The sequence below is a fragment of the Thalassophryne amazonica genome, chromosome 3, assembly GCF_902500255.1.
Source record: "Thalassophryne amazonica chromosome 3, fThaAma1.1, whole genome shotgun sequence".
Lineage (NCBI taxonomy): Eukaryota > Metazoa > Chordata > Actinopteri > Batrachoidiformes > Batrachoididae > Thalassophryne > Thalassophryne amazonica.
Window position 1 is genome coordinate 120280120 of NC_047105.1, and position 25058 is coordinate 120305177.

At 43.7% G+C, this 25058-nt stretch overlaps 1 protein-coding gene across 1 annotated transcript in view; it reads right to left on the minus strand.

The window, feature by feature from the left end:
- The window catches only part of epha8 (eph receptor A8), a 517518-nt gene that overhangs the window by 354330 nt on the left and 138130 nt on the right, over positions 1 to 25058 (minus strand). The window lies entirely within an intron of this gene.

Here is a 25058-nt window from a genome sequence, read left to right on the forward strand (position 1 = left end):
AACTGTCTGACAGCGATGAAGGATGAGGAGAGGCCATTGTCACATCAGTTCTGAGCCAGGTGTCACACCGCATGATGTCACCTTGACCCGCTTCACTCCGTGAGCTTTCAGAGCCAAACTCAAAATAGAACAGGATCCATAACTTTTACTGTTAAATATGGAACCTGAAACAGTACACAGACTCAGCTGAGACTGACTGGAAGTCATTATCAAATATCCAGCAAGCTGTCAAAAATGACAAGTATTATTCTCAATGTGACATATGTAGAGGAATCTGTCACTGGGGTTAAAGAGGAGCCACCCGTCCCCAGAAACTGGTGTTAGTCATTTTTACACCCATATTTTTAAATTAATAATAATTTTGTCAGTATTTTGCTATTTGTGCATTTTGAATATAAAAAATGTTCAATGGTGTGCCGTCTCTGTAGAAAAATATCCACAGCAGAGTCATGTTTGTGAGCAATGTCATTCATGGCCCAAAGCAACTCTCGTGATTGAGCTTGTGGGGTTTGTTGGGGATTTTGTTATGGTATTATTTTGGTGTCTTTTTTGTTCTTGATTGTCTAGTGTTTGGTGTTGGGTGTTTCCCTCTTGTCCTCCCTCCTGCTTCACATGCCCCCTTCCATTTCCATCCACCACGCGTGTGTTGCATTTCCACCTAATCACACCCTCTTTATTCATACACATTTTCCTTCACCTCCTTGCAAGATTGTTGTGCCTTGTGTGTCTTTTGAGTGTTTTCCTTAGAGTGTCTAGTCCTGTTTTTGCCTATCCATGTTTTTGACCTGCCTGGCTGTTTTTTGGACCCTGTTCTCTGCCTAAAGCTTCAGATTCTTTTGCTTGTAATGGACAGCCTTTTTGTATACCTGCTCGAACAAACATTCAAATTTGTCAAATCCTGTCTGAATCTTGTAGTTGTACCCTATCACTTTGTACCACAGAGTCTGACAGCAGCTGCTTTTTTTTTTTTTTTACTCTGCATGTCAGTGAAGCAGTGAGTAAGGTATTATTTTCATTGGTGTGTTGTGTCTGTGGACAACAAAACACAAATACGGATAGATAAATTTCTTCCAAACGTGGTAGCAATATTAGATAGATAGAACATTTATGGCCACAGCCATAAATGCTGCATTTGGAGGGGAGTCAACAAGGCCTATGATGACAGCCTTCCTACTTTGAAGCACAGAGGTGGACTGCTGATATTTTCGGGATGTGTGAGCTACAAAGACACAGGAAACTTGGTCAAAATTAATAGCAGGATGAATGCAGCATGTTGTCATAAAATACTGGAGGAAAATCTGCACTCATCAGCCCAGAAGCTGTGGATTGGACATACTTGGATGTCCCAACATGACAACAATCCAAAACACAAGTCAAGTCGACTTGTCACTGGCTACAGCAGAATAAAGTGAAGGTTCTGGAGTGGCCATCTCAGTCTCATCAATATCACTGAGTCACTCTGGGGAGATGTCAAACGTGCAGTTCATGCAAGACAGCCTAGGAATTTACAGGAACTGGAGACATCTTGCCAAGAAGAATGGGCAGCTTTTACCATCAGAGAAAATAAAGAGCCTCATCCACAACTACCAAAAAAGCTACAAGCTATATTAAGAACAGATGTATGTAAACTTTTGATCAGGGTCATTTAGGTAGTTTCTGTTGTCATGATGTTTTAAAAAGAGTAAACACTGTTGTTTGACAATAAATGGCTTCACACAACCACTGAGTAAAAAAAAAAAAAAAAAAAGTTTTGTATTATCATTCATATTCTCTGAAAAATGGCCAAAAAAAATGGCCAGGGTATTTAAACTTTTAAGCACAGCTGTATCCATTGATGTATGCACAAATAAAATAATGGCTGAAGTCAGCATGGTTTATCAACAATTGGCTTTGCTGAGCTGTAACCTTAAAGTTGTCAAGGTCAGTCATATGCAAACTCATGTGAGGCCATTGTATGAGCCATCTACAGTATATACCACATTTGGTAAACCTGCTGTTATTTGTTCTCAAGTTACCATGTTCACAAAAAATGTCATAAGTTGATCTCTGTGACCTTGAAATGTAGATCAAGGTAGGTCATAGCCAAACATATCCAAGGGCATCACGAGTGACCGATAGAACAAATGTAGAACCAAAGGAGAGCTTGGTGCAAGTTGTTCTCAAGCAGTCATGTTCACAGGAATTTCAGAAGATAACCTTTAAAAGTAGATCAGGGAAACCCATATGCAAACTCATCTGATGTCCTCATAAACGGCAACTATATATCAGGTTTAATGGGCCTGCTGTCATTTGTTATCATAGTCACAAGGTGCGTGATGGATGGACAGATGGAAAACCAATTGCCATATGGCCTCTCCCCTAGAAGAGGGCATAATAAAACTAAAATGTGACATTTTAGAAAACTATATATGTGAGGGCATTGCAGACAAACACAGGGGTATGTGTCCCAGTAATTGGAGTCAAAATATGCCCATGGGAAATAGTCAAAGATTTTGGTCATGCTCCGTACAGCACTGTGCATAGGCTGCTTATACTGTAAACCAACTTGTTGGGGATCTCACAAATTTTCATGACGTTGCAGAGCGCAGTCCAGTCAACAACATCAAAAACTTTGATAAAAAAAACAGAGATGCACTGTCAATATTCACACTGTAGTTCAGTGAGTACCTACACTGCTAGAACGGTATAAATGATTAACTTTTTTGATATTAAGCCTGACTTGTTGTGTGGGTCGCCAGAAGAGGAGGTACTGCTGGCCCACCTCCAGAGGGCGCCCTGCCTGAAGTGCGGGCTTCAGGCACGAGAGGGCGCTGCCGCCACAGACACAGCCGGGGGTGACAGCTGTCACTCATTATCTCTTGACAGCTGTCACCCATCTACACTACATCATCTCACTCCATAAAGCAGGATGACACCTCCACCACGTCGCCGAGATATCGTACTTCTATGGAGGTAACCTTCTTAGCCTGCATATTCTGATAAGTGATTTCAATAGCTACATTGTTGCAGCTGTCTCCCCAGAGGACTGGCGTGGGCTGCGACTGTTTCGCTCTGCTTTCCGCCAGATAAGTGGTTACACAGACGCTGCACGAGTGTGTGTTAGAGGTGGAGGTGGCATTCCCACCGTTGTTGTTACGGGGTGTACACACACCCACACTTGACTGTCTTTGCTTTTCGCCAGCAGTACCAGATCCGACAGTCGGGGATGGTGATCACCTGGGAATTCGGGACTTGGCGGCTCCAGTATTCACCAGGTTCGGTGGCGGCGGAAATCGTGTGGTTCCGGCTCTTCTCAGGACAGACGTCTTCTATCCTCGAGCCTGCCCACACGTCACCTTTGTGGATTGACTGTTATCAGATTCTGAGATTGTCTGTATATTCGTTGTGCACCTTCACAACATTAAATTGTTACTTTTTGGCTCATCTATTGACCGTTCATTTGCGCCCCCTGTTGTGGGTCCGTGTCACTACACTTTCCCCAACAGGATATCTCGGCCAACGTCATGGATCCCGAGGGGTGTCAACCATCTGTTGGACAGCCAATGGAAGAGCAGGGTGCGCAGGCGTCGGCTGGAGGCGTGATTGGTGAGTTGCAGCACATCCTCACCGCCTTTACCGCTCGGCTGGACCTGATGACCGAGCAACACATCATCCTTAATCACAGGATGGAGGCTCTCACCGCGCAGGTGGAAGCGCGCGCTCAGGGCGCTGCTGCAGCTCCTCCTCCTGCCGACCCGGTGCCGAATACAGACATTCCACTGGTCGTTCAACGACCCCCCCCACCATCCTCTGAAGCATACATAAGCCCCCCAGAGCCGTACGGAGGTTGTGTGGAGACATGTGCGGACTTTCTTATGCAGTGTTCGCTCGTCTTTGCACAACGTCCCGTGATGTACGCGTCTGACGTCAGCAAGGTGGCTTACGTGATTAATTTGCTTTGAGGCAAGGCACGCGCTTGGGCTACAGCGCTTTGGGAACAGAGTTCACGGCTCCACGCCTCTTATACTGGGTTTGTGAGGGAGCTCAGAACTGTTTTTGATCACCCTAACAGAGGCGAGACCGCGTCTACCGTGCTGCTGTCAATGAGACAGGGGCGCCGCAGTGCAGCCGAATATGCAGTCGACTTCCGCATCACGGCTGCGAGATCCTGCTGGAATATGACTGCGCTCCGCGTCGCCTTCATAAACGGACTGTCGTTGGTCCTGAAGGAGCACCTGGTGGCTAAGGAGGAACCGCGGGATTTGGCTGAGCTTATCAATTTGGTTATACGATTGGACAATCGGTTAGAAGAACGCCGACGGGAGCGAGGCGAAGGGCGTGGTCAGGCACAAGCCGTCCCTCTTCCTCCCGGGTCCGAAAGAGAGCCGTCTTCCCCACGTTCCACAGCCACAGCGCTCCGTGTGGCTACAGCTCCCCCTGCTGACGGTGCTAGGGATACGAGCAGGGCCACATTCAGACAGAGGAGGCTGGTCCGCGGGGAGTGTTTTGTCTGCGGCTCGAGTGAGCATCAGCAGAGAGACTGCCTCAAACGGTCAAAACACAAACGCCCGCCCTTAGAGACTGGGCTGAGGGGGGGTCATAACATTCACATGGGTCATACACATCTGTCAACACGACTCCGAGTTAAAATCCTGAGCGGGGATTTAACCCTTCAAGCCCCAGCACTGGTGGACACGGGGTCAGAAGGGAATCTGCTGGATAGCAGATGGGCCAGGGAGGTAGGGCTCCCTCTGGTGGCGCTTTCTTCGCCAGTGAGGGTGCGAGCACTAGATGGCACTCTTCTCCCTTTTATCACACACAAGACACTACCTGTAACCCTGGTAGTGTCTGGGAATCACCGGGAGGAGATTGAGATTTTTGTAACTCCTTCTACCTCCCGCGTGGTTTTGGGCTTCCCATGGATGATTAAACACAATCCCCGGATTGATTGGCCGTCTGGGGTTGTGACTCAGTGGAGCGAAACCTGCCACCGGAAGTGTTTAGGATCCTTGGTTCCTCCCGGTGTAAACGCTAATGAGGAGGATAAAGTCCCTCCCAATCTGACGGCGGTGCTGGTTGAGTACCACAACCTTGCTGACGTCTTCAGCAAGGATCTGGCGCTCACCCTTCCCCCGCACCGTCCGTACGATTGTGCCATTGATTTGGTCCCGGGCGCTGAGTACCCGTCCAGCAGGCTGTACAACCTCTCACGTCCTGAGCGCGAATCAATGGAGACCTACATCCGGGACTCATTAGCTGCCGGGCTGATCCGGAATTCCACCTCCCCGATGGGTGCAGGTTTCTTTTTTGTGGGCAAGAAAGATGGCGGACTCCGTCCATGCATTGATTATAGGGGGCTGAACGACATAACGGTTCGTAATCGATACCCTTTACCCCTGTTGGATTCAGTGTTCACGCCCCTGCATGGAGCCCACATTTTCACCAAACTGGACCTTAGGAATGCGTATCACCTGGTTCGGATCCGGAAGGGAGACGAATGGAAGACGCCATTTAACACCCCATTAGGTCATTTTGAGTACCTGGTCATGCCGTTCAGCCTCACTAACACCCCCGCGATGTTCCAAGCTTTGGTAAACGACATCTTGCGGGACTTCCTGCACCGATTCGTCGTCGTATATCTGGATGACATACTCATCTTTTCCCCGGACCCTGAGACTCATGTCCAGCATGTACGTCAGGTCCTGCAGCGGTTGTTGGAGAACCGGCTGTTTGTGAAGGGTGAGAAGTGTGAGTTTCACCGCACCTCTTTGTCCTTCCTGGGGTTCATCATCTCCTCCAACTCCGTCGCCCCTGATCCGGCCAAGGTTGCGATGGTGAGAGATTGGCCCCAACCAACAAGCCGTAGGAACCTGCAACAGTTCCTCGGATTTGCAAATTTTTACAGGAGGTTCATTAAGGGCTACAGTCAGGTAGTTAGCCCCCTGACATCCCTGACCTCTCCAAAAGTCCCCTTCACCTGGTCGGATCGGTGCGAAGCCGCGTTCAAGGAGTTGAAACGCCGGTTCTCGTCGGCACCAGTTCTGGTGCAGCCCGACCCTAGCCGCCAGTTTGTGGTTGAAGTGGACGCCTCTGACTCAGGGATAGGAGCCGTGCTATCCCAGAGTGGAGAGACCGATAAGGTTCTTCACCCGTGTGCCTACGTTTCTTGCAGGTTGACCCCAGCTGAACGGAACTATGACGTCGGCAATCGAGAACTCCTTGCGGTGAAAGAGGCTCTTGAGGAGTGGAGACACCTGTTGGAGGGAGTGTCTGTGCCTTTCATGGTTTTCACTGACCATCGGAACCTGGAGTATATCAGGACCGCCAAGCGGCTGAACCCCAGGCAAGCCCGCTGGTCACTGTTCTTCGGGCGTTTTGACTTCTGAATCACCTACTGCCCCGGGACCAAGAACCAGAGATCGGATGCATTGTCCCGGGTGCATGAAGACGAAGTCAAGACTGAGCTGTCGGATCCACCGGAGCCCATTATTCCGGTGTCCACTATCGTGGCCACCCTCACCTGGGACGTGGAGAAGACCATCCGGGAGGCCCTGGCACGGAGCCTGGACCCCGGAACAGGGCCGAAGAACAGACTCTACGTCCCACCGGAGGCAAGATCTGCTGTCTTGGATTTCTGTCATGGTTCTAAGCTCTCCTGTCATCCGGGGGTGCGAAGGACCGTGGCAGTGGTCCGGCAGCGCTTCTGGTGGGCGTCCCTGGAGGCCGACGTCCGGGAGTATATCCAGGCCTGCACCACCTGTGCCAGGGGCAAGGCAGACCATCAGAAGGCACAGGGACTTCTTCAGCCACTTCCTGTGCCTCATTGCCCCTGGTCCCACATCGGTCTGGATTTTGTCACGGGCCTCCCGCCGTCCCAGGGCATGACGACCATCTTCACGATAGTGGACCGGTTCTCCAAGGCGGCCCACTTCGTGGCCCTCCCAAAGCTCCCCATGGCCCAGGAGACTGCAGACCTCCTGGTCCACCACGTTGTCCGTCTGCATGGGATACCGACCGACATCGTCTCTGATCGTGGTCCCCAGTTCTCCTCACACATCTGGAGGAGCTTCTGCCGGGAACTGGGGGCCACTGTGAGCCTCTCATCCGGGTATCACCCGCAGACCAATGGACAGGCAGAACGGGCCAATCAGGAATTGGACCAAGCCCTGCGCTGTGTGACGTCCGCACACCCGACGGCCTAGAGTGAACATCTGGCCTGGATCGAGTATGCGCATAACAGCCAGGTGTCCTCTGCCACCGGCCTCTCCCCATTTGAGGTGTGTTTGGGGTATCAGCCCCCATTGTTTCCCGTGGTGGAGGGTCGAGGTCGGTGTGCCCTCGGTCCAGGCCCACCTGCGGAAGTGCCGTCAGGTGTGGCGCTCCGCTCGTTCTGCCTTGTTGAAGGCCCGGACGAGGGCGAAGACCCATGCAGACTGCCGGCGATCCCCGGCCCCTGCTTACCAGCCTGGGCAGAAGGTGTGGCTATCCACGAAGGACATCCCCCTCCAGGTGGACTCCTCGAAACTCAAGGACAGGTATATTGGGCCTTACAAGATCCTCAAAATCCTCAGTCCTGCCGCAGTGAAGCTCCAACTCCCGGCTTCACTGCGGATCCACCCGGTCTTTCATGTGTCACGGATCAAACCACACCACACCTCACCCTTCTGTGCTCCCGGACCGGCGCCGCCTCCTGCCCGGATCATCGACGGGGAGCCGGCTTGAACGGTGCGCCGGCTCCTGGACGTCCGTCGGATGGGCCGGGGGTTCCAGTATTTGGTGGACTGGGAGGGGTATGGACCCGAAGAACGCTCCTGGGTGAAGAGGAGCTTCATCCTGGATCCGGCCCTCCTGGCCGATTTCTACCGCCGTCACCCGGACAAGCCTGGTCGGGCGCCAGGAGGCGCCCGTTGAGGGGGGGGGTCCTGTTGTGTGGGCCGCCAGAAGAGGAGGTACTGCTGGCCCACCTCCAGAGGGTGCCCTGCCTGAAGTGCAGGCTTCAGGCACGAGAGGGCGCTGCCACCACAGACACAGCCGGGGGTGACAGCTGTCACTCATTATCTCTTGACAGCTGTCACCCATCTACACTACATCATCTCACTCCATAAAGCAGGATGACACCTCCACCACGTCGCCGAGATATCGTATTTCTATGGAGGTAACCTTCTCAGCCTGCATATTCTGATAAGTGATTTCAATAGCTACATTGTTGCAGCTGTCTCCCCAGAGGACCGGTGTGGGCCGCGACTGTTTCGCTCTGCTTTCCGCCAGATAAGTGGTTACACAGACGCTGCACGAGTGTGTGTTAGAGGTGGAGGTGGCATTCCCACCGTTGTTGTTACGGGGTGTACACACACCCACACTTGACTGTCTTTGCTTTTCGCCAGCAGTACCAGATCCGACAGTCGGGGACGGTGATCACCTGGGAATTCGGGACTTGGCGGCTCCAGTATTCACCAGGTTCAGTGGGCGGAAATCGTGTGGTTCCGGCTCTTCTCAGGACAGATGTCTTCTATCCTCGAGCCTGCCCACACGTCACCTTTGTGGATTGACTGTTATCAGATTCTGCGATTGTCTGTATATTCGTTGTGCACCTTCACAACATTAAATTGTTACTTTTTGGCTCATCTATTGACCGTTCATTTGCGCCCCCTGTTGTGGGTCCGTGTCACTACACTTTCCCCAACATGACTTCTCCCTTCCATTTCTCCATTGCTAATAATATTAATTAAAAGGTAGAGGAAGCATAATTCCATACAATACCGGTATGCTAGCCATGGGAGAGGGAGAATAGATACGTCTTTAGTCTGGACTTGAATGTCTCTATGGACTCAGACTGTTTTATCTCTGTAAGAACCTCATTCTACAAGACAGGCACATGATAAGGGAAGGCCGTGTGGCCTGCTGACTTTTTATAACCTTAGGGACACAAAGTAGTCCTGCATCCTGAGACTGCAGATCATGGGCTGGTATGCAGGGTGTAATTAAATCTGCTAAGTAGGGAGTCAATAGTTTGTGAATAATTTTGTGTTGGTAACAGAACCTTAAAATCAGACCTCAGAGAGACAAGAAGCCAGTGAAGAGATGCCAAATTCTGTGAAATGTGGTCGAACTTTCTGCTTCTTGTCAAAATTCTGGCAGCAGCATTTTGAACCAATTAGAGACTCCTAATGCTGGACTGGGGTAAGACAGAGAATAGGACATTACAGTAATCCGAGTAGTAGACAAATGGAAATTTACTTTACAAAGTGAACTTAATATTATAACTAAATATCTAATCTCATCTCATCTTCAACCGCTTATCCGGGATTGGGTCGCGGGGGCAACAGCTCTAGCAGGGGACCCCAGACGTCCCTTTCCCGGGCCATTGACCACCTCTAACTGGGGGATCCTGAGGTCTTCCCAGGCTAGTGTGGAGATATAATGTCTCCACCTAGTCCTGGGTCTTCCCCGAGGTCTCCTCCCAGATGGACGTGGCTGGAACACCTCCCTAGGGAGGCGCCCTACGTGAAGGAGGAGTGGCTCTACTTAAAGCTCCCCACAGATGACTGAGCTTCTCACCTTATCTCTAAAGGAGACACGAGCCACCCTCCTAAGGAAGCCCATTTCGGCCTCTTGTACCCGCAATCTAGTTCTTTTGGATATGACCCAACCCTCATGACCATAGATGAGAGTAGGAACGAAGACTGACCAGTAGATCAAGAGCTTCGCCTTTTAGCTCAGCTCCCTTTTAGTCACAACAGTACGGTAGAGCGAATGCAACACTGCCCCTGCTGCGCCGATTCTCCGGCCAATCTCATGCTCCATTTCCCCTATATATAAAACTAAATATAGAGATAATTTCCAATCCACTAAACTTATTTTAACTGCTTATACCAGTTTTCATTTTTATTGTGAGCTTCCAGTTCAGAAGGTTTCTGGTTCAAGATTACCCATGGCCACTCTTGATGTAAGGTGGAGTCACATCAGGAAGGCTATCTGTCATAAAACCTTATGGATCCATGCTGGATCTGCTGTGGTGACCCAGAATGACAGAGGAAGATGCCAAAAGAACTCACAATTTATTTGAAAAACAGCATAAAACATTTATATGATTGTTAGGGCCACAAGAAAACCTTTTTGTTGTAGTTTCCCCACATGTGGGTCAAGCAGTCAGCATAAATAGCATTGCAGTGTGAAAATATGATGTCTGTGAAGAGAATATTGTACCGTTCAGAATAGGTTAGTCCCGGAATTGAATATAAATGAGTGAGTGAGAATAGGTTATTGAAAGGGTGTCATTTATTTAGCCAATTAGCATGAAACTCTTAACATAACCTGATCTGTATTAGGATAAATGCACAGCCTATGTTACAATGGTGATCTTAGCAGGTTGAAAAAGACACACCTTTGTGTCTCAGAAAACTGAGGCTTTAGGTTTAACATATATTGCTGACCAACTAAACTTGCTTTGTACACCTCTCAAGACTATGTGATATGCAACAAGGCCTCATAAGCAACTTGACAAGCCTACTGTACTTGTGCCGGTGTCGTCAACCGAACGGTACCCCCAAAAAATTGGTCCACCCTGCCTTCACTGTGCATGCATCATTTGGGACAACAGCAGTATGTCTGAGACTGTGTCTCGAGATCCAAAGCAATCAAAGAGAATAATGTGATTATTAACCATCAGATGACAAAGTAAAACCTCTTAAATCATTCTAAAGTCAGTTTTAAGGAGAAAGTAGACTGTTTTAAGCAGAAATGAGGCGATATTCAGTGAATAGCAACTGACACTCCGAAATTACATAGGCGCAACAGCAGCACGTCAGACTCACATGGTCCCCCATCTTTTTATGCTGAAATAATGTTGAATTTATGTGGAAATGATTGTTGTACAAAAGCTTCAGATTTCTGTTGCTGAGATAGATGAAACGAGGTGATAATCGGTGCACCGCTGCTGACGCTCAGAAATGACACTGCTGTGGTCCGAAATGACACATGCACAGGCAGGGCAGTCAAATTTTTTGTTTTTTTGGGGGGGGGGGGCGTGGTCAGCGACACCGGTTTTGGCAGACACTGAAAAGTGTAAAATTGTAAAATCCCTTTCAAGGGGATGCAACATTCTTGAAATAGTTAAAACTATTGAGGTATGATCCCCAAACAATTAAATGTTTTGTTGCAAATAGTCAACAGGTTTGCTATAAATGTGTTAATAAAAAAAAAAAGATGAAATATCTGCAAAAGACTCAAGAACAATTAAACATGACACTACAAGGAACCCGTTATCCTCCATTGCCACCATAGTATTCCAGAACTCCAACTTCATCTACATGCTTGCTACTTGCTGCACAACTTCAACACTGTTACCACAGCACAGAACGGACACAGAGAACAGTATCACACATACATGAGGAAAACATGGATGAATGACTTGGTTAGACATAATTATACCCACTTTTACCCCCAATATATTTGACTGCAGCTGATTTGTATGTATGTATCCTTCCTTTGCTTTCAGCTAATATCTGCCTCTGGGCTGCCTGTTAAGCAGCCATGTGATGTTCTTCACATTGCAGTGAGTTCAACAAAACAGTTCACACTTCATATCTCTATTTGACAGCTTTCTTTATATTCCTCCTGCATGTAAAAGACACAATATTTATACTGTTTACCTTAAGGAAGAGTGATAGGAGGCCTGCTTCCTTCCCTCAGCCAAGTTAATTTCTGGATATTTGGTCCTCATACAAATAAAACAGCAATGAGGCAAATACTGTATTGGGAAAAAATGGCCATCAAAATAATGGTACAAATAATTTCACAAGGGTTTGGCTCTATTCTGTTTCATAAAAATTAATTATAGGGAGACTTACCTATATTTTTTAAGTGTATTACAATGGCTATAATTGGTCACATTAAGTTAATTTGGTTTAACTTTTAAGTTTCTGTACAATATGAAAATGGCATATGACTAGAACACTGCCCCAGCATTCACTGGGAGGGGTTTCCATTCCTGACATGCTGTAAAAATTAATCTCAAAGTATTGAGGAAAACCGTTGCCTTAACACAGTTGAATACAGTTTAATACTACACCAACTGAGGAGTGCTAAGTTTTCCACTGTAAAATCTCTTCTATCTGAGCACAGTACAGAACTTGATCAAGACTGGACTTATATTTATTGGATTACAACAGGGACATGGAGTTGTTGGGGAACACACTGTGGAGTCTGACCACTTGAACTGCCAGTTGTAGATGATGGACATTGTTGCAGATGATAGACCATGGCAACTGTTCAGTTGCACGGTTGCACAGGTTGGTCACTATGACCATTGGAACTGACAAGTTCTTGGATGCTTGGTTCCATCATCTCTGTTTCACATGTTGGACCTTTCTTTGTTGTACTTGATACATTTCTGATATTGATAATATGGCCAAAACAGATTGTTACCCGTCTGAGTTTGGTCTGCTTAACTTTTCTTCCTACAATCAAAAAACACCTGATGTACTTTTTCCATACCTCTGTTGCCAATATGCTTGCTCTGGAAGGTTTGTAAGTTTGGCTAGACCTTACCCCTGTCCAGTGTTTTGGGGCAGCTTGAAATATTCTGTGTCCCGTGTCATGTTTTGGTGTTTCGATTTGACCTCAGTGTTGTGTTGTCTGGGGTTAATCTCCAAATCAGGGCTCTCCCCAGAAATTTAGAGTATGGTGGAGTTCGGGTGCAGGTGAAGGTGGGTGGTGGGAGACTCACCCGACCCTGGGAGGAGAAGCCCCTGCATATTGTCTTTTTGAAATACCAATGCAAGCCATTTCCTGCAACTTCATGAGCACAAGACACTTGGAAAAACATAATCTGAAAAGAGATTTTGCTTGGTTGTCCATGAATAAAAGCTGTTTTAAGCACTGTCAGTGTTGGATTTCCCCATCTTTGATAGCTTATTTAAACATTGTGCACAGTGACACCTAGCAACCATGAGCTGGCCACACTCTGCAAATGCACATCAAGCAATGCTTGTTGCGTGGACCACAATGGAAATACAACCCCAATTCCAATGAAGCTGGAACGTTGTGTAAAATGTAAATAAAAAGAGAATACAATGATTTGCAAATCCTCTTCAACCTATATTGAATTGAATACACCACAAAGACAAGCTATTTAATGTTAAAACTGATAAACTTTATTGTTTTGTGCAAATATTTGCTCATTTTGAAATGGATACCTGCAACACGTTTCAAAAAAGCTGGGACAGTGGTATGTTTACCACTGTATTACATCACTTTTCCTTTTAACAGCACTCAATAAGTGTTTGGGACCTGAGGACACTCATGACTGGGTATAAAAGGAGCATCCTCAAAAGTCTCAGCCGTTCACAAGCAAAGATGTGGCGAAAATCACCACTTTGTGAACAACTGCATGAAAAAATAGTCCAATAGTTTAAAAACAATGTTTCTCTACATTCAATTGCAAGGAATTTAGGGATTCCATCATCTACAGTCCATAATACAATCAGAAAATTCAGAGAATCTGGAGAACTTTCTATATGTAAGCCGCAAGGCCGAAACCCAACATTGAATGCTCGTGACCTTCGATCCCTCAGGCGGCACTGCATTAAAAAACGATATCGTGTAAAGTATCTTTCAGCATGGGCTCAGGAACGCTTCAGAAAACCATTGTCAGTTAACACAGTTCGTCGCTACATCTACAAGTGCAAGTTAAATTACATACCATACACCATACAAAGGGAAAGCCATACATCAACAACATCCAGAAACACCGACGGCTTCTCTGGGCCTGAGCTCATTTGAAATGGACAGACACAAAGTGGAAAAGTGTGCTGTGGTCTGATGAGTCCACATTTCAAATTGTTTTTGGAAATCATGGATCGTGTCCTCTGGACAAAAGAGGAAAAAGACAATCCAGATTGCTACCAGCGCTAAGGGCCCTGTCCCACTGGCGTTTAGAAGGATTTGCGTATGGATTGCGCACAAAATTGGCCCATATTCGCCAAACATCCGCAATATCTGTGTAACATGCCTGTATGAGTCGGCCATCATCCGAACACGTCCGTGATCATCCACAGATGCATTGAGCTGTTCAAAAATCTGAATGCGGATGAAATCCGCCTTACATACTCCATATATACTCAATTAATACACAATACATACTTCCTCTATGCTCTGTATATCTGCCGTTAACCGCTGATATCTGCAACTGATGGAGATTTGCGGCTTGGCAGCGGACCAGGACAGTGTGTAAAACAGATATATTGCGTGCTCATCATGTCCACATCACAAACTAAAATATGTTGTAGGGAATGCATACAAATTGGCCACGAATAATGCATTTTTATTACATCTGCTGTGCAGCTGATTTGCGGACAATCTGTGAATGCATAACAAACACGTCACGTAAACCCAAAGTACTATATGTGGCAGAAAGTGACATACCTGCCAGTCAGTGCCAGTCCGGCTGTGTAAATCCACAAAGACGTAATAGCTTCTGCAATCCAGGACTTTTATTTAACACCAACAAAAGGAAGAGTTGCTGTTTTAGCCACAACTCACTCAAAAAAAAAAAAAAACACCGTCTCACACCCTGAGCGACTTCCCCCCTCCCGCTCCCCAAACTCATGAACAGTTAACCCTCGCATGACAAAATGAACATTAACTCTGTGATCAACTTGTCCAAGTCCAGCAAATGCTCCAGAGGCTGTATTGTTGGTGTGAATAGTGATGCCGATGGCCCGAGTGCGCTTCTTTTATGACCGCAATACAGATGCTGTGCATGCGCAACACGTGCACGATGCATTCATAATACCCCCGTAATACTGCCGTGATAATCTCAATGTGTCAGATCAGTTTCCTCACTACATGCGTTATATAACCATGATTGTTCATCATATATTCGCTATATATTATTAATATGTCCATAATTCATATTGGGACATTTGTCATTTTTGTTGGGGATGACAATGAACGCCCACAATTTGTATACTCAATTCATGGGCAATTGTGGGACAGGGCCCTAAGTTCAAAAGTCAGCATCTGTGATGGTATGGGGGTGTGTTAGTGCCCATGACATGGGCAGCTGACACATCTGTGATGGCACCATCGAAGCTGAAAGTTACATCCAGGTTTTGTAGCAACACATGCTGCCATCCAAGCAACGTTTTTTTCAGGAATGTCACTGCTTATTTCGGCAAGACAATGCCAAGCCACATTCTGCACGTGTTACAACAGTGTGGCTTCGTAGTAAAAGAGTGCGGGTACTAGACTGGCCTGCTTCAACAATTAGTGTCCTCAGTTCCCAAACGCTTATTGAGTGTTGTTAGAAGGACAGGTGATGTAACACAGTGGTAAACATACCACTGTCCCAGCTTTTTTGAAACGTGATGCAGGCATCCATTTCAAAATGATCAAATATTTGCACAAAACAATAAAGTTTATCAGTTTGAACATTAAATATCTTGTATTTGTGGTGTATTCAATTGAATATAGCTTAAAGAGGATTTGCAAATCATTGTATTCTGTTTTTGTTTACATTTTACACAATGTCCCAACTTCATTGGAATTGGGGTTGTAAGTCTTTTTTCACTTTCTTGTGTTATCTGTGTATTTAAATGTACATTATATCTGCATCTTGTGCATTATTTTACCAAATAAACACAATCAATCAGCCCTCATTTGTAGATAATCTGGCCTTAGCTTTAGTGTGATTAATGCACTTGCTTCCAAAAGAGAAGGTCTCCAGTTCTTGGCCACTTGTGCCCCATTCTCCATGTACATCTGCAGCTGCATCATTAAAGACATCTAACATATGTTCTTTGCCACATCAATGTGCAGATTTGGTTTTCCCAAGCAGAAAAGGTGAAAGAAATTAGTATAATTTGCATGCTTGAATTATTTGAGTTATCTAAATTTTAATTGTTTGAGTCATCCAGTTTCCTCAAATTGTTTTAGTTGAACTTCTTCATCAGGTTTTACAGTGCACCATTAATATTTTGAAATGGCAGTAATCAAATAGTTTAATGTGTTGTTGTGTCACTGATATGGAGTATCAGTTTTGTGTGGATATTTAGTGCAAAACCATAACAGACTGTGAGTGTACGAGAAATGTCTTTCTCTTTGTCAGTTTCCATGTCAAATTGGTTAATACACACACACACACACACACACACACACACACACACATATATATATATATATATATATATATATATATATATATATATATATATATATATATATATATATATATATATATATATATTATATATATATATATACATATATATTATATACACACACACATGGTTGGGTAGGATTACTTTGAAATGTAATCCAAAAGTAGTCAGATTACAAGTAATTCCAATGTATGCACATACATACATGTAATTCACATGTATTCTTTGCTACCCAACCTTATACGTGGTCTGTCCAAAAAGTAGTTATTTTTTTCAAAAACTATATGGATTTGAATCACGTGTGATTGCATCAGCCAAGCTTGAACCTTCGTGCGCATGTGTGAGTTTTTTCACTCCTGTCGGTTGCATCATTCGCCTGTGGGCAGGCTTTGAGTGAGCTCTGGTCCACCGCCCTCGTCGGATTTCTTTTGTCTGGGAAATGGCTGAGAGACTGCCGCTTTGCTCCATGAAATTTTTTTCAGAAACTGTTAGAGACAGCCAGTTGGAAACCATTCGAAAGATTCAGATGGATATCGGTGTAGATTCTGTCGGCGTCACACGGATTAAGGAGTGTTAAAAGCTTTTTAAAGATGGCCCATAACGGCGGAGGGCGTGTGGCGCACCGAGTGGCCATCGACAGGCTGGAACGACCAGATCATTTCTAAACTGAACGCTGTGTTGATCCGGGACATCGTGTGACTACCACAGAAATGGCAAGAGAGCTGGCACTTTTGCGGCACATTCCACTGTTTCAGGAGATTTTGTAATGAAAGACGTGCGGAGGACTTTGCGCGTCGGCACGGAGCCAATCATTGCGCACAACAAAAAAAACACCTCCGTGTTGGAAGTCTGACAGGACATGTTGTGGCATGTCCAGCTGTTACACAATTTCTCGGATACTCACTCGACTGAAAGCCATTGAAAGCCGTCTGAATCTTCTGAATGGTTTCCAACATGGAGGTGTTTTTTTTTGTTGCGTGCCATGAGCAGTTCCGTGCCAACGCGCAAAATCCTCCGCACGTCTTTCATTACAAAATCTCCTGTAACAGTGGAATGTGGCGCAAAAGTGCTATGTCCAGCTCTCTTGCCATTTTTGTGGTAGTCACACGATGTCCCGGATCAACACAGCGTTCAGTTTACAAATGATCTGGTCATTCCAGCCTCTCGATGGCCGCTCGGTGCGCCGCGCGCCCTCCGCCGTTGTGGGCCATCTTTAAAAAGGTTTTAACACTCCTTAATTCGTGTGACGCCGACAGAATCTTCACCAATATCCATCTGAATCTTTCGAATGGTTTCCAACTGGCCGTCTCTAACAGTTTCTGAAAAAAATTTCATGGAGCAAAGCGGCAGTCTCTCAGCAAGTTCTCAGACAAAAGAAATCCGATGGGAGGGGTGGACCAGTGCTCACTCAAAGCCTGCCCACAGGCGAATGACGCAACCGACAGGCATGAAAAAACTCACGCATGCGCACGAAGGTTCAAGCTTGGCTGATGCAATCACACGTGATTCAAATCCATATAGTTTTTGAAAAAAATAAAAAGGTCCATTACTTTTTGGACAGACCTATATATATATATATATATATATATATATATATATATATATATATATATATATATATATATATATATATATATATATATATATAAGTTGAACATGCTTTTCTCTTTGAAAGCCTGAGGAAAATGGAATATTCAAGACATTGTTCAGAAGAACAGCGTAAACAGCGTAGTTTGATTAAAAAGTTGACTGGAGAGGGGAAAACTTATACGCAGGTGCAAAAAATTATAGGCTGTTCATCTACAATAATCTCCAATGCTTTAAAATGGACAAAAAACAGAGATGCGTGGAAGAACATGGAAAACAACCATCAAAATGGATACACTACTCTTATTCTGAACACTACTGCATATATATAAGGGCACTTAAGTTCCATCATGAGCAATGACTGTATTTTAGAGAGATCAAGTCCTGAATTTTTTTGAGAAACAGCAGGTGTTCACTAATTGGTTGGTTCAATTCAAGGAAGATGTGACTGGACTTTTTACGCCTTGACATTCCATGTTTCCCTGCTGAGTGCTTCATCGGGTTTCTGAGGATGACATTCTAAGTTTGCCAGTTACTGACACTAATGCATATATGTTAGCAAAAAAAAAAATCTCAGCTCATTTCACTTCAGAGCAACTACTTTGTACATTCATTTGCTTGCAATGAAAAAAGAAGTGATGAAGGCATCAAATTTTATATCCGATTAAAGTTTCTATGTGCTGTGGTGGCCAAACAGTTAGTGTACTTTTTCCACAGGAGAAGCTTCCCGGTTTCAGTCCACCAGTGCCCATTTTCCATGTAATGTGGAGTTGTGTCAGGAAGGGCACCTGGCATAGAAAAAAAAGCCAAATCAACATGCAGATCCAGATGTGTTGTGGTGACCCCCAAGTGGGAAAAGGGATAAGTTACGTTTACAAAAATTAGATTTATTTTCTGTATCTGTAGCAGAGGCAGTTTCTCTAAGACTGCAGGGGAAACTCAGCTTCCCCTAAAATGTCAAAAAATTAAATGGTCAAATATGTACAGTTTATCATTTTATTGACTACAAATGCATTAGAACACGTTCATCTTGAAGACCGGTTTGTTCAGAATCACCTACTTATCACAAATCGGTTGACTCTATTTTGTTAACGTCTCACAAATTTTTCTTATACGGTCTCTGGTCAATGCATTTTCCTGTAGAAGCCGAGTGTCCATTCACTTCAATGGGGCTGCCTGGAAAGGTTTTTTTCATTGCCATTAAACGCGACAGTCATTGGATACAGCCAGGATTTTGTCCTGCCCCCCAGACGTTCAGCTTCTCTGGGGTTAAATGGAGCTATGGACGGGCCTGGACGCTGGAGTTCTGCACAATGTTTGGATGATCAGTCGAAAGGCTGAATCCCATTTTGACTGACAGCTATTGGAATGTGAGAATTAGTTTGCACATTTTTGTGTATTTATGCATTTTTAAATTTATGCCAAAGTGTTTTGCGTGCACTATAAATCAGTCTGTTTTAAAGGCGCACAGAGAAGCACACTGGATTAGATGTTATGTGGTTGCTGATGCATTTTATTCATGAAAATTAGTGACAGAGAAAATGAAGCGTTTTGAACCACTGAATCAATATGAAGCAATGGTTCAGTGTTTTGAACCTTTTCATACAATTAGATATGGTGACATCTTCTTGCCAATCTTTAAAATAACATTTGCATGGAACAATATCAGGAAACAGGCTCTGTTATGTATGTTTAATAATAAAGGTTCTATGTGCTTCTTGAAATCTTTTATGTCATTTTTGTTTAAAAACATTAATAATATTCTTGTAAAAGTAAGTCCCTTCAGCTGCTCCCTTGTTTTCACTCGGGGTCGCCACAGCAGATCTAAGGTGGACTTGCATGCTGATTCTAGCACACGTTTTATGCCAGATGCCCTTCCTGGCGTAACTCCACATTACATGGAAAAATGTGGCTGGTGTGGGGTTTGAACCGGGAACCTTCCATACTGAAACCAAGCGCACTAACCACTTGGTAATTGTGTCATGATAAAACACTGTATGTAATAGAGATATAAATTACGAAATGCTTGCGCAACTAGGGACTATTATGACCATTTTACATATTTGAATTTACATATAAATAAATTGGCAAATTTTATGATGTAAGCCGACAATGACCTTCCCCTCTTTGACAGACCAGCAGCCGCCACTGAACTGTAGTATATATTTAATTCTGCTTAGCATTATGCCCTCTACACAACATCAAACTTCATCTGGGACTGTCGGTCATCATCTATTCTGAAGATGGGCAATTGGTGGGATTGGCACTTCAGGCACCATAAAGTACTTCAGCCACAAAACTCAACACCAGAAAAGATGTCTTTTTCTTGTCCTCTGAGGAAGTAACTCTGCTGCTAGAACAACACACATTATGAAGGGTTTGCACGTTTGCTGGATGCTTTCGAAATAACTGGAAAGCACCAATGAGCCTTTCTCTGGAGGGTCCAGGTCCAAATATGAGGTGGCTCGTGTCAGTGGACACCTGCAACATGGAGTATAATGGAATACTAAATGTATGGTTTAATTACAGTTTTAAGTTACATATTGGATCATATTTCACATCCGAAATACAGTGCATCTGGAAAGTATTTACAGCGCTTCACTTTTTCCACACTTTTTGGAAAAAGCCTTATTGCAAAATAGATGGGATTCTTGTTTTTTTCTGCAAAATTCTACAATAATGACAATGTGCAAAAACAGATTTTTGCATTTTATTGAGTACTAGCGTGCCAGAACCAAAACTGCCCAAACATAGGTGCACCAAACTTGTAGCATCATATTTAAAAAGATGAGGCTGTAATTGATGCCAAAGGTGCATCAACAAAGTAGGGTTCAAATGCTTATGAAAAAGGGTTCAAATGCTTATGTACATGTGATTTCTTAGGTTTTTGTTTTTGTGTTTTTTTTTAAAGCAAAAATGTAAAAAAAAAAAAAACTTTTTATGTTGTCATTATGGGGTGTGGAGAGTAGAATGTTGAGATAAAAAGAGTATACTCTATTTTAGAATAAGGCTGTAACATAATAAAAGGTGGGGAAAGTGAAGCACTGTGAGTACTTTGTGATGCACACTCTGATGCAATGTAAAAGAAGTAGTGAGGACAACAAAATTAGCTTTACTTTCCATTTTTAAGTACAACATAAAGAATAAAGAAGCCAGTGAACTTTAGCCCCTGGACTTAAATGAAAAGGTGTCCATCCATTGTATAAATAATACTTTAAAACACAACTTAATTGTTACTTTAAATTGCAACAGGAAGAACATCATGAAAAAGAAAGAAAACAAAGTAGACCTGAGTTTATCATGAAATTTTTCTTTCAAAAAAATTGTCTGGTGAGTAGTTAAAAATTATAATAACTTAATTTCTAATGCACTTTCAGTATAAATGCATTAGTTTTCATGAGCAGGTACACCACTCAGCCAAAGTTGGGAAAAGTCTCACTGAGCAGAATGATCTCCGTAAAGCCCCAGGCACACGGCACTAACGAAGGACAACGAAGCCCAAACTAATCAAGAAATCTGGACTTTCGTTGCTTTTCAGAGGCATCGTTTAACCTTCATTCAGCTTCATTCCTGCAGCTGGTGCTTCATCAGAATTTTTACACTGTTAAAAAATTGGAATGAATACCGCCGACAACCTTAAGTCGTCCGTATTTTGTTTTGCTTTCATACTTGATGGTTTCTTATACAACCCCTGGCAAAAATTATGGAATCACCGGCCTCGGAGGATGTTCATTCAGTTGTTTAATTTTGTAGAAAAAAAGCAGATCACAGACATGACACAAAACTAAAGTCATTTCAAATGGCAACTTTCTGGCTTTAAGAAACACTATAAGAAATCAAGAAAAAAAGATTGTGGCAGTCAGTAACGGTTACTTTTTTAGACCAAGCAGAGGAAAAAAATATGGAATCACTCAATTTTGAGGAAAAAATGATGGAATCACCCTGTAAATTTTCATCCCCAAAACTAACACCTGCATCATATCAGATCTGCTCGTTAGTCTGCATCTAAAAAGGAGTGAACACACCTTGGAGAGCTGTTGCACCAAGTGGACTGACATGAATCATGGCTCCAACACGAGAGATGTCAGTTGAAACAAAGGAGAGGATTATCAAACTCTTAAAAGAGAGTAAATCATCACGCAATGTTGCAAAATATGTTGGTTGTTCACAGTCAGCTGTGTCTAAACTCTGGACCAAATACAAACAACATGGGAAGGTTGTTAAAGGCAAACATACTGGTAGACAAAGGAAGACATCAAAGCGTCAAGACAGAAAACTTGAAGCAATATGTCTCAAAAATCGAAAAATGCACAACAAAACAATCAATCAATCAATCAATCAATTTTTTTTTTATATAGCGCCAAATCACAACAAACAGTTGCCCCAAGGCGCTTTATATTGTAAGGCAAGGCCATACAATAATTATGTAAAACCCCAACGGTCAAAACGACCCCCTGTGAGCAAGCACTTGGCTACAGTGGGAAGGAAAAACTCCCTTTTAACAGGAAGAAACCTCCAGCAGAACCAGGCTCAGGGAGGGGCAGTCTTCTGCTGGGACTGGTTGGGGCTGAGGGAGAGAACCAGGAAAAAGACATGCTGTGGAGGGGAGCAGAGATCGATCACTAATGATTAAATGCAGAGTGGTGCATACAGAGCAAAAAGAAAAAGAAACAGTGCATCATGGGAACCCCCCAGCAGTCTACGTCTATAGCAGCATAACTAAGGGATGGTTCAGGGTCACCTGATCCAGCCCTAACTATAAGCTTTAGCAAAAAGGAAAGTTTTAAGCCTAATCTTAAAAGTAGAGAGGGTGTCTGTCTCCCTGATCTGAATTGGGAGCTGGTTCCACAGGAGAGGAGCCTGAAAGCTGAAGGCTCTGCCTCCCATTCTACTCTTACAAACCCTAGGAACTACAAGTAAGCCTGCAGTCTGAGAGCGAAGCGCTCTATTGGGGTAATATGGTACTACGAGGTCCCTAAGATAAGATGGGACCTGATTATTCAAAACCTTATAAGTAAGAAGAAGAATTTTAAATTCTATTCTAGAATTAACAGGAAGCCAATGAAGAGAGGCCAATATGGGTGAGATATGCTCTCTCCTTCTAGTCCCCGTCAGTACTCTAGCTGCAGCATTTTGAATTAACTGAAGGCTTTTTAGGGAACTTTTAGGACAACCTGATAATAATGAATTACAATAGTCCAGCCTAGAGGAAATAAATGCATGAATTAGTTTTTCAGCATCACTCTGAGACAAGACCTTTCTGATTTTAGAGATATTGCGTAAATGCAAAAAAGCAGTCCTACATATTTGTTTAATATGCACTTTGAATGACATATCCTGATCAAAAATGACTCCAAGATTTCTCACAGTATTACTAGAGGTCAGGGTAATGCCATCCAGAGTAAGGATCTGGTTAGACACCATGTTTCTAAGATTTGTGGGGCCAAGTACAATAACTTCAGTTTTATCTGAGTTTAAAAGCAGGAAATTAGAGGTCATCCATGTCTTTATGTCTGTAAGACAATCCTGCAGTTTAGCTAATTGGTGTGTGTCCTCTGGCTTCATGGATAGATAAAGCTGGGTATCATCTGCGTAACAATGAAAATTTAAGCAATACCGTCTAATAATACTGCCTAAGGGAAGCATGTATAAAGTGAATAAAATTGGTCCTAGCACAGAACCTTGTGGAACTCCATAATTAACTTTAGTCTGTGAAGAAGATTCCCCATTTACATGAACAAATTGTAATCTATTAGACAAATATGATTCAAACCACCGCAGCGCAGTGCCTTTAATACCTATGGCATGCTCTAATCTCTGTAATAAAATTTTATGGTCAACAGTATCAAAAGCAGCACTGAGATCTAACAGAACAAGCACAGAGATGAGTCCACTGTCCGAGGCCATAAGAAGATCATTTGTAACCTTCACTAATGCTGTTTCTGTACTATGATGAATTCTAAAACCTGACTGAAACTCTTCAAATAGACCATTCCTCTGCAGATGATCAGTTAGCTGTTTTACAACTACCCTTTCAAGAATTTTTGAGAGAAAAGGAAGGTTGGAGATTGGCCTATAATTAGCTAAGATAGCTGGGTCAAGTGATGGCTTTTTAAGTAATGGTTTAATTACTGCCACCTTAAAAGCCTGTGGTACATAGCCAACTAACAAAGATAGATTGATCATATTTAAGATCGAAGCATTAAATAATGGTAGGGCTTCCTTGAGCAGCCTGGTAGGAATGGGGTCTAATAAACATGTTGATGGTTTGGATGAAGTAACTAATGAGAATAACTCAGACAGAACAATCGGAGAGAAAGAGTCTAACCAAATACCGGCATCACTGAAAGCAGCCAAAGATAACGATACGTCTTTGGGATGGTTATGAGTAATTTTTTCTCTAATAGTTAAAATTTTGTTAGCAAAGAAAGTCATGAAGTCATTACTAGTTAAAGTTAATGGAATACTCAGCTCAATAGAGCTCTGACTCTTTGTCAGCCTGGCTACAGTGCTGAAAAGAAACCTGGGGTTGTTCTTATTTTCTTCAATTAGTGATGAGTAGAAAGATGTCCTAGCTTTACGAAGGGCTTTTTTATAGAGCAACAGACTCTTTTTCCAGGCTAAGTGAAGATCTTCTAAATTAGTGAGACGCCATTTCCTCTCCAACTTACGGGTTATCTGCTTTAAGCTACGAGTTTGTGAGTTATACCACGGAGTCAGACGCTTCTGATTTAAAGCTCTCTGATTTAAAGCTCTCTTTTTCAGAGGAGCTACAGCATCCAAAGTTGTCTTCAATGAGGATGTAAAACTATTGACGAGATACTCTATCTCCCTTACAGAGTTTAGGTAGCTACTCTGCACTGTGTTGGTATATGGCATTAGAGAACATAAAGAAGGAATCATATCCTTAAACCTAGTTACAGCGCTTTCTGAAAGACTTCTAGTGTAATGAAACTTATTCCCCACTGCTGGGTAGTCCATCAGAGTAAATGTAAATGTTATTAAGAAATGATCAGACAGAAGGGAGTTATCAGGGAATACTGTTAAGTCTTCTATTTCCATACCATAAGTCAGAACAAGATCTAAGATATGATTAAAGTGGTGGGTGGACTCATTTACTTTTTGAGCAAAGCCAATAGAGTCTAATAATAGATTAAATGCAGTGTTGAGGCTGTCATTCTCAGCATCTGTGTGGATGTTAAAATCGCCCACTATAATTATCTTATCTGAGCTAAGCACTAAGTCAGACAAAAGGTCTGAAAATTCACAGAGAAACTCACAGTAACGACCAGGTGGACGATAGATAATAACAAATAAAACTGGTTTTTGGGA